The sequence below is a fragment of the Zingiber officinale genome, chromosome 7B, assembly GCF_018446385.1.
Source record: "Zingiber officinale cultivar Zhangliang chromosome 7B, Zo_v1.1, whole genome shotgun sequence".
NCBI lineage: Eukaryota > Viridiplantae > Streptophyta > Magnoliopsida > Zingiberales > Zingiberaceae > Zingiber > Zingiber officinale.
In genome coordinates this window covers 35,304,516-35,317,316 of record NC_055999.1, presented here as the reverse complement: position 1 = coordinate 35,317,316, position 12,801 = coordinate 35,304,516, and the positions used below count along the sequence as shown (strand labels likewise).

The 12,801-nt window shown below is 37.3% G+C and overlaps 1 non-coding gene across 1 annotated transcript; it reads left to right on the top strand.

Annotated features, from left to right (window-relative positions):
• The first annotated feature begins 6,385 nt into the window (after nt 1-6,385).
• LOC122007449 lies at nt 6,386-6,491 on the top strand. The gene has a single exon (XR_006118946.1). It is a non-coding gene; the product is annotated as a small nucleolar RNA R71 (small nucleolar RNA).
• The last annotated feature ends 6,310 nt before the right edge of the window (nt 6,492-12,801 follow it).

The window sequence follows — 12,801 nt, the reverse complement described above, 5'->3', positions numbered from 1 at the left end:
TGGGCTCCAAGCTTGGCTTGGCCAGCCCCTTGCTTGGACACCAAGCAAGGCTTGGCTGGCCCTAGCTTAGGCTTTAAGAAGCTAGGTTTTAGGTGGATATTAAAGCTTTATATGAGAGGCTACAATAGGGACCTAGAGGAGGAATTGACTTTGGTCTCCCGATGAGCTTGTGCTTCTCGTGTTCGCCCCGAACACCTAACTCAAGTTCATCAATAATAACTCATATCACTAAAGAGTTATTATCGAACTACTGCACCATTCCCAAATTATATTATGGGCTCCTTCTTATCATTAATGCGTTATTCTCCTTGTATTTAAGATATTGAATGCCCATTAATTAAATGAGTTACTGACACTCACTTAATTAATATCTAGCTCCAAGAGTAGTACCACTCAACTTTATTGTCATGCAGGACTAAGTCCACTTGTAGGGTTTACATGACAATCTTTATGAGTTCCTCAAGGGGACATCATCAACCTAGATAACTAGGACACAGTTTCCTTCTATAATCAACAACACACCATATAAATAATATTATTTCCCAACTTATCAGGCCTCTTGATTTAATGAACTAAATCTCACCCATTGATAAATTAAAGAAATAAATACTAAATATATGTGTTTGTCATTATATCGGGATTAAGAGTACGTACTTCCATAATAACAGAGGTCCTGTTCTTTTATACAATCAGTATAAAAAGAACAACCTCAAATGGTCCTGCTCAATACACTCAGAGTGTACTAGTGTAATTTCACAGTCAAGATAAACTAATACTAAATCACACTATGACCGTTCCAATGGTTTGTCCCTATCCATTTTGGTCATGAGCTACTATTTATAATTTATAAGGAACTGATAACATGATTTTCTGTGTGACACCACACACCATGTTATCTACAATATAAATTAAATGAACAACTATATTTAACATAAATGAAAACATTTGACCAACGTAATTCTTATTTCAAAACAAATGTTTATACAAAAAGCTAGGCTTTTAGTATACATTCTAACACCATAGACTAACCGAAATGGAGTCATTCCAATGGGAGTTTTGTAGGTAATACGATATGCTCATAAAACATCATCTAACTTCAATGACCAATCTTTGCATGAAGTTGAGAATGTTTTCTCTAGTATAGCCTTGATTTCATTATTTGAGATCTCAACTTGCCCATTAGTTTGTGGATGGTATGGTGTTGTCACTTTGTGATTTACTCCATATTTCTTGAGTAAGTTTTCGATTTGTTTTCTATAAAATGCGACCCCCATCACTAATGATTACCTTAGGTACACCAAATCATGAAAAGATTGTCTTTTTAAACAATTTGATGACTATTTTTGCATCACTTGTAGGAGAAGCTATTGCCTCCACCCATTTCGACACATAATCCACTGTCACCAGAATAAACCTATTTCCATATGAAAAAGGAAATGGTCCCATAAAATCTATCCCCGTACATCAAATAATTCAACTTCAAGAATGTAGTTTAGTGACATTTCATTTCTCCTAGTGATATTTCCAGTCCTTTGACATTGATCACAGGATTGCACAAATTCTCAGGTATCTTTGAATAGAGTAGGCCAGTAAAACCCTGTCTGTAGAATTTTTTGTAGATGTCTTTGAACATCCCAAATGCCCTCCATATGATGAAGAATGACAATGGAACAATATATCCTTAACTTCTTCCTCTGGTACACATCTTCGATAGATCATATCACTACATTTTTTTAATAAAGAAGCAGTTCATCCCAAATATAATTTTTAACATCCGAAAGAAATTTTTTATTTTGTTGTCTAGAGAAATTTGGGGAAATGTCACGCTCCGCAAGTGTACGGAAATGTCGCAAGTAATATAAAAGATTATCGTATCCACAGGGACTGGAATAAGCACTAGAAATGTCTCAATGCGAATTAGCTAAACAACTATCCAATCGTTTCAAATGCAAAGTGAAGGTAAACAAATCTAATATTATAGATCTACAAACAAAAGTTTAGTGTTTTGGGTTATGATAAGGGAGATTCTAGGAGTTTCGGTTTCTTTGTAAGATTTCTTGAATGTAAATGGTTCACCAATTCTTATCCCTCTATTGCCAAGCACTTGTAGAAAGTTGCCGGTTCTCTCTTGCAATAGACAACCGGTTAAGGACTGAGAAATGTATCTAAATATGATCAATTAGACGTGAACCTACGTTGTCCTTACACAGAAGCGCACCTATTATTATGCCTTCCTCGGATATCAACATAGAAGCCTACAACTTATTAATCTATCAAGATACAAGAAACTAATCACAAAATCCATCCTACTCTCTTGAATGTTCCTATTTCCTCTTCAAGATTATCTCTCAAACGTCCTTACACGGGCTTGCACCTGTCACGTGGATCCCTCGGATGATCGAGTGAGAGTTTATCTTTATAAAGTCCACAATAAATCCAAACAATCAATCAAGAATGAGAATTAAGCACAAACCACCATTAATCATTCAAGATCTAATTGATACAAGCAAGACAATGTCATTGAAACAAGAAAATGGCAAATCCATAAGAGATTACATCAATCCATCATACAAATACTCCCTTAATCCTAGAATACAAGATCTACTCCATGAATCGAGGAAGAATATCCGAAGAAATGAAGATTACAAGCATTTCTTAAATCCCCAATCCAAGAAACCAAGAAAAGGGGAAAAGAGAAAACTTATCTACGAAGAAGCCTCGTCTTCGGATCCAATCCTCGCTCCGGAGTCGAAATCGTCAAGAACTCCCTTAGAATCGCCCAGAAATCCTCCCAAGAATGGGAGGAAACCACCAAATCTTGCCTTCTCCTAAAGGGGGAGAGATCCCCTTTTAATTCATGAAGGAGGGTTTAAATAGAGGAGGGAATCGGGCGCCACACGACCCCGTGACACGGCCGTGTGAGATTCACACGGCCATGTCCAGTTCCTTCTCTGCCAAAGCTGCACGGCCGTGTGACTCACACGGCCAGGACCCTTCTGCTCTCTGGAAATGCCACACGACCGTATGGTGCACACGGCCACAGCCTGCTTGGTTTCTGGAAACCTCACACGGCCGTGTAGATCCACACGGCCATGTAAGGCTTCTGCTCTGGTTGGCTTCAAATCTTGACACGGCCGTGTGAGGTTCACACGGCCATGCCATCTTCCTCTTCTGTTGGTGCCAAACTCCACACGGCCCGAGCTCCATACCAGTGCAGGGCCGTGTGAGATACACGGCCTGGTGCTTTCTCCCTTTGTTTCCTCCAAGGCTTGCCCAAAGATGTAGATTCTTCACCAAATCGACTCCTGTGTACAGAAAATGCACAAAAAGTAGATCTCCGAACCAAAAGAATAAATATGCTAAAAGGAAAGCTGGAAGTATAAAAATGCATAGATCAAGCATGCTCAAAGTATGTAAATGTGCGTAAAAACATGCATAAAAGAGTATATAATCTACGCACATCAAACCCCCAAACTTAAACCTTTGCTTGTCCTCAAGCAAAATGCCGCAGTCTAAATTCATATGTTCTACAACACATTCATAAAACCTAGTGCACTTTCCTAACTCTATCAAAAAGTTTCATTAACAAGCATGATCATAGAAACAAGTAAAGTATGGTTCAAGCATAAGAATCTTGTGCACAGTGTAAAAGTAACTCAACACCCTTCAAGTTTCAATCCATGTCCTAGTCAAGTCGTCATCAAATTTGAATTCCTAGTGTTTCCAGTGAAAGACAAGTAACCAGTGATAGGCACTTACTCACCATTCACTTGGTTCATATTTCTCAACTAACCCAAGGTCTCAAAGGTGTGTTCAATCTCAAGGGAAGCTAAGCAGTCATTTCCCCAGTAACCTAACTCGGTCTCAAAGGGGTGACTTGCTAGATTCCACTCATGACAACTGTTTTTTATATCCCTTATTTATTTATTTTTTTTTATAAGTGTTTACATTGTGCAAAACTTATTCACAAATGTACTTTTTAGCACACATGTTGGGATATTTTGATTTTTCCAAATGAGCTTTTAATGATTTGAGCCTCATCCAGTAACCAAAATGAAAGTTGAGAAATCACCATGTAAACCAAGTACTAAGCAAACAAGATGAATCATGACTATTTCAATGACATCAACTATTCAAGCATCAAGCACAAGTGTAGTGAAGATAAAATCCTTAAGGTTGAACCAAAACTAAAACTCATCACCATAAGATTCTCAGCTTATTAATGCTTCCCAAGATAGAAAAAAGAACTACACAAAGTTTACTACTAGCATCATTCGAACACCATGAATCAAGACAATAATCGTGCTAACATTTCACTTGAATCCAAGAAAGCATATAAGTGAAGATTGATGTTCTCAAATTTTTTTTTTTTTTGCCATGATTATTTTAAAAACAAGCAAAATAAAGCAACAAGAACCAGCGTGAAAAACTAACAAAAACTAAAAACTGAAAATGAAAACCAAACTAAACAGTACATGACACCCCCCCAGACTTAAACTTTTCATCGTCTCGATGAAATCTAAAAACAATGTGGAGGAGATTTTAAGAGAAGTTACCAAGTGATGAGCTCCAAATGGTTGACATTCATATTTTTAAAGATACTCCTTCATCCAATACTCACATTCCTCCACAACTTTGAATTCTACAACAATAAGATAGACAAGAAAAATTAAGTAGAGGATACATGTTTATTATAAAGAGAGAACTAAAGACATAAAAGAAAATAAGGAAAATGAACTTGGGTTGCCTCCCAAGAAGCGCTTGTTTAAAGTCATTAGCTCGACCACCTCATTAGATTCATCAAAATCTTGCTCTTGGAGGGGTAAGATATTTTAGAACCCTCCTACCAAGGGCTCTTATTATGAAGAGAGCTTTCATCAAAGGAGCTACAAAGTAAAGTATAACTCTCTCCATCTTCATCTTCTTGGAAATTTTTTCAGGTGGTCGAAGACGGTTCAGATTGAGCTTCCAATTATTGGCCCATGTGAAATCTGCACATCCAAAAGAAAAACAAATCTCCCACAAGCATGTTATATAGTATAGAGCTAGAACCATATCAAGATAAGATGAATAAGTAAAAAAAACTGAATCACATCCAACAAAGTCAATTATAGGTACCTCCATAAAGTTTTCCAAAAGATCACAAGAAATACTAACCTTACTTTGCTGAGAAATACCTGAAATTTCTAAACATGTAGATGTGACTTCCTCTGAATCAAATGATGGTTCTGGCTCTAGCTCAGGTGTTGATGATATCAATGATGGTGATTCTTGAGACTCTGCTAGCTCTGCATAAGTCCCTACACATTGTTCCACAACATGATTAATTCTTAAAACCTCTAAGGGTTGTGTTGACAAAGGTGGTGATCCTTGAGATGCTGCTTCCACAACACAACTCCCTACACATTCTTCCATATCATCATCATCAACACATACATCAAAAAATAAACCAACATCTATGTCCTCAAAAGGATAATCAATAACAAGAGGATCAATAACTTCACTTGCAGTTTTAAGTTGATCTACCACATCACATTCATCATCTGAAAATTTAATGTCACTATAACACCTTATAAAATTTAGAGGTAGATCTGAAAACTTATTTACCACTGCATTATCAATAAAATCCTCATCTGAAAAATCTTCATCTTCATATATATTCAAAAATCTGCACTCAACCATATTAGTGTCACAGGATTTGTCGAAGTCTTTATTTTCATTGACCCCCACTAACCTTTGTGGAAAAGGAACCCTTAGTGAAGGTCCTGGGAAAGATTGAACTTCCTTTTTCCTAAATTTCCTTTGAGCTTTTGGAGGAGGTCCAACTTGCTTATCTAATGTTGGTGTGATTAATCGTTGAGGGAAAGGTACTCGTGGCCTTTGGGAACTTCCTAGAGAAATGGAACTGAGTTCTTGTGATCTTCTATTATTCTTCTCCTCAATTCTAAACATGTCATTCTTCATAGGTTCTTCATGATTTTTGCCACTTCTCAACCCAAGATCATCGCACTTTTCATTGGATCTTGACTGTGTAGGAGGGGGATCTTCTTTAAACCATTTTGAAACAATACTATCAAGCTTTGCCCCCAAATGTATGAACTCCTCACTCTGTGACTTGTGAATTTCAACATTTTTAGGTGGTTGAATTTCATTTTGTTTGATAGGCTCTCTTACATTTATGGCTTGTACTTCTTGAATATCTGAGGGAAATTCCATCCAACTTTTGTTCAACCATTCATGGAGGTTCAATGTCACTTGATCAATCAATGAATAAGCTTCATCTACACTTTTGTCCATAAAAGAACCTCCAGCTGATAAATCCAATAAACTCTTGTCTGAGGAAGAAATTCCCCCATAGAATATGTGCAAAATCAACCATTTTTCAAAACCATGATGAGGGCACTGTCTTTGAAGACTCTTGAATCTATCCCATGCTTCAACTAATGATTCTCCATATGCCTGATTAAAATTTGTTATGCAATTCCTCATATACACTGTTCTACTTAGAGGAAAAAAATGATCCAGAAATTGCTTCTCCAATTGTTCCCAACTTGTGATGCTTTGAGGGTAGAGAGAATATAACCAAGTCCTTGCTTTATCCTTGATACTGAAAGGAAATGCCATCAATCGAACTGCATTTGCTGACACTCCTTCACATTTCACCATATCACAAATCTCTAAAAATGTTTCAAGATGCAGATAAGGACTTTCTGATACTTCTCCTCCAAATTTGTGACCTTGTATCATAAAAATTAACTCTGGGTCTAGTTGGAAACTTTCTGCTTCAATTTGAGGTTGCACAATGGGAGACAAAAATCTTGCAGAAATTGGTGTAGAAAAATTTCGCATGGGCCTGCTTGACATGTTAGTGCTCATGGATATTCAAGAAAAAATTATAAAATGAAGAATCAAAGACAAGAAATAAAATTCAATATGAAAAGCAAGAAAGAAAATGCCGAATTTAAATTGCAAGAAAGAAAGTGCATAATGAAAACAAGAAAGAAAATATAAATTCATATGCTAAAGATTGCAAGATATGTTTACAAAAGAAAAGAAGAAAGAAACTAGATCAAAAGAGAAAATAGAGAAAAGTTAGATTAGAGTGCTAGAAATCAAGCATGCAAAGTTAGAATTAGAATTATAATTGCAACAAAAAGAATTGTCAAGAATCTTATTCAGGAAAAGAAAAGCTTATAGAAAGAGAATTCTAAAAAAAAAAAATTAGTTACAACTATGCAAATGTAAAGGAAAACAAATGTTATGTTTAGTCTAACTCAATTGATAATTCCTAATGTTATAGCGCAGTCCCCGGCAACGGCGCCAAAAACTTGTCATGCTCCGCAAGTGTACGGAAATGTCACAAGTAATATAAAAGATTATCGTATCCACAGGGACTGGAATAAGCACTAGAAATGTCTCAATGCGAATTAGCTAAACAACTATCCAATCGTTTCAAATGCAAAGTGAAGGTAAACAAATCTAATATTATAGATCTACAAACAAGAGTTTAGTGTTTTGGGTTATGATAAGGGAGATTCTAGGAGTTTCGGTTTCTTTGTAAGATTTCTTGAATGTAAATGGTTCACCAATTCTTATCCCTCTTTTGCCAAGCACTTGTAGAAAGTTGTCAGTTCTCTCTTGCAATAGACAACCGGCTAAGGACTGAGAAATGTATCTAAATATGATCAATTAGACGTGAACCTACGTTGTCCTTACACAGAAGCGCACCTATTACTATGCCTTCCTCGGATATCAACATAGAAGCCCACAACTTATTAATCTATCAAGATACAAGAAACTAATCACAAAATCCATCCTACTCTCTTGAATATTCCTATTTCCTCTTCAAGATTATCTCTCAAACATCCTTACACGGGCTTGCACCTGTCACGTGGATCCCTCGGATGATCGAGTGAGAGTTTATCTTTACAAAGTCCACAAGAAATCTAAACAATCAATCAAGAATGAGAATTAAGCACAAACCACCATTAATCATTCAAGATCTAATTGATACAAGCAAGACAATGTCATTGAAACAAGAAAATGGCAAATCCATAAGAGATTACATCAATCCATCATACAAATACTCCCTTAATCCTAGAATACAAGATCTACTCCATGAATCGAGGAAGAATATCCGAAGAAATGAAGATTACAAGCATTTCTTAAATCCCCAATCCAAGAAACCAAGAAAAGGGGAAAAGAGAAAACTTATCTACGAAGAAGCCTCGTCTTCGGATCCAATCCTCGCTCCGGAGTCGAAATCGTCAAGAACTCCCTTAGAATCGCCCAGAAATCCTCCCAAGAATGGGAGGAAACCACCAAATCTTGCCTTCTCCCAAAGGGGGAGAGATTCCCTTTCAATTCATGAAGGAGGGTTTAAATAGAGGAGGGAATCGGGCACCACACGACCCCGTGACACGGCCGTGTGAGATTCACATGGCCATGTCCAGTTCCTTCTCTGCCAAAGCTGCACGGCCGTGTGACTCACACGGCCAGAACCCTTCTGCTCTCTGGAAATGCCACACGACCGTGTGGTGCACACGGCCACAGCCTGCTTGGTTTCTGGAAACCTCACACGGTCGTGTAGATCCACACGGCCATGTAAGGGTTCTGCTCTGGTTGGCTTCAAATCTTGACACGGCCGTGTGAGGTTCACACGGCCATGTCATCTTCCTCTTCTGTTGGTGCCAAACTCCACACGGCCCGAGCTCCATACCAGTGCAGGGCCGTGTGAGATACACGGCCTGGTGCTTTCTCCCTTTGTTTCCTCCAAGGCTTGCCCAAAGATGTAGATTCTTCACCAAATCGACTCCTGTGTACAGAAAATGCACAAAAAGCAGATCTCCAAACCAAAAGAGTAAATATGCTAAAAGGAAAGCTGGAAGTATAAAAATGCATAGATCAAGCATGCTCAAAGTATGTAAATGTGCGTAAAAACATGCATAAAAGAGTATATAATCTACTCACATCAGGAAAGAACTCCACTTGCTAGATAATTAACAAAGTCTGCATACCAAGGTATCTTCACACATGCCAATGCCAATAGATGTTCATCTGTAAAAATATCATCAATAGGTACATCACACTCTATATCCTTTTCTCCATTTTGTCATACTCGAGATAAATGATCCACCACTACATTCTCTTCCCCTTTCTTATCTCTGATCTCTAAATTGAATTTCTGAAGAAGTAAGATCCATCTGATAAGTCATGGTTTAGCATCCTTCTTATCTAGTAAGTACTAATGGCCGCATGATCAGTATAAACTATCACTTTTGAACCTACTAGGTAAGATCTGAACTTATCAAATGCAAAAACTACTGCTAGGAATTCCTTTTCTGTAGTGGAATAGTTTACTTGAGTTGTATCTAGTGTCTTGCTTGCATAGTGAATTGCATGTAAAATCTTGTTCTTCCTTTGCCCTAAAACTGCTCCTACTATAAATTCACTAGCATCACACATAATCTAAAATGGGATCTTCTAATATGGTTCTTGGATTACTAGAGCTGAGATAAGGACACTTTTAATCTTTTTGAAAGCTTCCATACAATCATCATCAAAACAAAATTCAACATCTTTATTCAACAAATTTATAAGTGACTTAGAAATTTTGAGAAGTCCTTAATAAAGCACCTATAGAATCCAGCATGCCCCAAGAAACTCCTTACTCCTTTCACATTAATCGACAGGGGTAACTTCTCTATTACTTCCACTTTGGCTTGATCTACTTCAATCTCATGCTCTTATATCTTATGTCCCAAAACAATTCCTTCTTTAACCATGAAATGACATTTTTCCCAATTTAACACCAAGTTTACATCTTCACACAGTTACTAATTCCTTTAATATCATCAATAGTGTACTCAATTGCTTTTCTATGCAACCTTAACTCTTTAAGCAATCTTTGTGTTTCTAGCTCGGTTAAATTAGCGTTGATTATAACTAGAAAAGTGAAATTCAGTCCAAGGAATGTATATTTGATGTTGGGTGGCAATGACTTTAACTCAAGCTGTGGAGGCATAATTTCTGGCAAAGTTAAGTTTTGCTCTAACAACTTTATTTCTTCTTTTGGATACTTTTCTGCAAGATTCTCCTCAGTTTCCAATACCATTCCTTTATTTTCCTCATAAATATCTTCTTAAACATTTAGAAATTCCGCCTTTTCAAAAGGTTCATTTGAAGATATCCCTTTGCCAAACATTTTTTATAGAGATTCACAACACCAAGGGAATAAATCTGGGAAATATTTTTTGATTCAAAGTGACGCCTCCTTCAATCTCATTTACACATTCTTGCTTATTTTCCTCATCACTTTCTTTTTCTTCATCTTCACATACACAAAATGAGAGAGTCATTAGATTTTGCCCTGACCAATCATTAAGGTTTGAGACTATCTTGCAGATTATCTCATGTGCTTCATCCAAGCTTCTCTTCATGAAAGATCCTTTAGATGCTAAATCTAACTGACTCTTACTTCTGAAAGAAAGCTCAACATAGAATAAATGTACAATTAACCATTTCTCGATACCATGATGTGGGCATGAATGCAAAAGAGATAAATATCTCTCCCAGGCTTGATGTAATTCCTCACCAACAAGTTACTTAAAGTTCAGAATTTGATTTCTCAAATGTATGGTTTTTTGTGGTGAAAAATATTTGTCAAAAATATCTGCTCTAACTCATACCAAGTTCTAATACTCTGAGGTTGCAAAGTATAAAACCACCTCTTCGTAGCATCCTTAAGACTGAAAGGAAAAAAACCAATAATCGTATAGCATCAGATGAAACCTCCTCATATTTCAATGTATTACAATATCTATGGAATTCCATCAGATGTGAATAAGAGTTCTCCAACTCTAATCCCCCAAACTAATCTTGCTGAATCTTTGAGATAAAGGATGGTCTAAGCATAAAATTTCTCGCTTAAATTTTTGGATGAACAATTGGCTTTAATTCTAAGATAGACTTTGGAGCTCCATAATCTTTCAATGATCTGAAAACCATATTTAAATGTACTTGTTCTTTTGAATGTCTTTGTGAGGTTCTCCTTTTATGAAAGGTTCTATCAATTTTGGATCAAAAGGTAATAGATCACCTACAAAATTAGATCTTCGTATACAAGAACAAGATTACAAAATTTGATTCACAAACAAAAAGAATAAAAGAATACAATAAAAGAATGCAAAGAAAAATAAAAGAAAAGAATTAAAAAACTAGTTACAAGTTAGATGTATGAAAAGAAAAGAAAAGTTTAGTCTAACTCAAATGATAATCTCTAATATTATAGACATAATCCCCGGTAACGGCGCCAAAAACTTGTTACATCACCGCAAGTGCACGGTTACGTCATCAGTAATATAAAAGATATCGTATCCACAGGGATTGGTTATAACCACTAAAGATATCTCAAAGCGAATTAGCTAAACAATCAACTAGGAATTACACGTAGTAAGAAACAACTAGAAAATGGAAATAGAAGAGTAATGCAGAAACTAGGTTTTATGAAAGTTTTAGGAGATTTGGTTTCTTTGTGATACTTATCAATGTAATATGAATTTACCAATTATATCCTCAATTGTCATGCATTTGTAAGAAGTCGTCGGTTATCTCCTATAGAAAACACCGGCAAGGGACTTATATCTACACCTTAAGCAACTAAATTGTCATAATCCCTATGAAGTCCGTTAGCGGAGCATCCCTATCACGCCGCCCCTGGTCATACAACATAGAAACACATCACTAATCAATTCACATCAAGATATAGGGATCAGTTCATCTATCTATCCCACTTCTTTGTAGATTCTTGCTTCACCCTTCAAGGTGATCCCCAAGATGTCCGTTAACGGGGCAGCCCTGTCACGACGCCCCTTGATCATATAATCTAGAGAATCCCTCTAAAAGATCCACAAGAAATACAAATAACCAATCAAGAATGGTAATTAGATACAAACACAACAATCCAAACAAGATTGAATTGATACAAAACATAACAACATCATTGAAACAAGAAGTTGGCAAATCCTTGGATTCATACATCAATTCACATCACAAATACTCCCTCCATCCTAGAACAAGAAAATCTACTCCATGATACAAAAGAAAAGATCCGAAGACAAGAAGATTGTAAACATTTTGATCTAAATCAAGAAGACAGAAAAGAAATGCTTATCTAGAGACGACGAGTAATCTTCGGAACCAATCCTTGCTACCGAAATCGAATCAGGAATGGACAAATTCTTAGATCACCGGATCGATACCCAAAAGAGGGAAGAAAACCTTCAGATTGGATCTCCCCAAAGGGAGAGCCTCCCCCTTTCAAAGAGGGAAGAACCCTTTATATAGAGTAGGGGGTTTGGGCGCCACACAGCCCGTGTCACGGCCGTGTGGACCTCACACGGCCTCGTTTGCTTTGCTCTCGGCCAGAGTCACACGGCTGTGTGAGATTCACACGGTCGTGCCATGCTCTGCCTCTGGACAGCTCACACGGTCGTGTTGCACACACAGTCATGCTAGTCTTGGTCTCTGGAAAGGTTACACGGTCGTGTGGCACACACGACCTGGCAATGCTTGGCCTCTAGAAGGGGTGCACGACCATGCAGATCTACACAGCCATGTTCTCATTCTTCTTCAAAAGTGACATGGTCGTGTGATACCACATGGCCATGTCAGCCCCTTCTTCTACTGATGCTGCACACCGGGTCTGCTCCACACGGCCAAGACCATTTTCCTTCCTATTCCTTTGGCATGGTCGTGTGGCACACATGGTTGGCGCTAATTTCCTTCGTTTGTTGATCAGAT